Genomic DNA, 927 nt, shown 5'->3' with positions numbered 1-927 from the left:
GCACGGCAGGTCCTTGCCTGCCAGAGCCCGAGGTTTCCTGCTGTTAGCGCACAGCAGCATCCCTGGGGTGGAGGAAATAAAGTCAGCCAGGTTCTTGCTGTCTGGCGATTAGCTTGTCTCCTCCTAGAGGGCAGGCCCCACACACAGAGTACTCAGAAAAGGGAAAGTTCAAGTTAATCGTAGTAAATAACATACTACAGCCACAAGAAGGGGACGGCATTCTCTCTCCAAAACCCTGGAACCTGCAAGGCAGAAGCAGCGGGGTGGAGGATCAGAGATGAGGAAACGGAGCGTGACCCTGCCAGGAAACACGGCGAGAGCTAACCGGCACCGGCGCGGCTCTGCTTTGCTGATGGGCCAGGCAGCGAGGAGTCGTCTGCTCAACAGGAACTTTGGGAGTGTCACCAAGGAATGTCATTTATACCCTAGCACGAGTCACCCCGCCTTGGAACCGGCCTCAGATTGGCATAAATATCATCTTCCACAGCCTCACGTGCTGAGATACTCTTCTAGAACAAGGCGCAAGTTCTCTAGGAAGGGAAGAGCCTGATTTTTCTTGTCAAGACACAAGCTTAACCGAACCCAAGGCAGCTCTGAGCTGGTGTGAACCTCTGCTGCCTACGTCTCTATGAAAACTAGGACACTTCCAGGCTCTATTCACAAGTTTGGTCCCAGCAGTCCTACACACTTGGAAGAAAAATTTCCCGGTAAAAGCAATGCATCTTTAATTGTCCCCTTTAGCAACCGTCCCTTTATTAAACATTTGCCTGCTCCCTCCCTGCCCACTGCTCCCTTCTTACCTATGGAATTGCACAAGATCATATAAATAATTCTGCTCACCCACGTCTGTAAACACACGCGCGCACACACCCCGCTCCTCCCGCGGCCGCTCTGCCCTGCTGCTCGCTCCAGTCCTGGCTGCTGTAG

This window comes from Buceros rhinoceros, unplaced genomic scaffold (genome assembly GCF_000710305.1).
Source record: "Buceros rhinoceros silvestris isolate BGI_N320 unplaced genomic scaffold, ASM71030v1 scaffold41777, whole genome shotgun sequence".
Lineage (NCBI taxonomy): Eukaryota > Metazoa > Chordata > Aves > Bucerotiformes > Bucerotidae > Buceros > Buceros rhinoceros.
The sequence above is the reverse complement of the archived record's forward strand: the minus strand, read 5'-3'. Positions refer to the sequence as shown.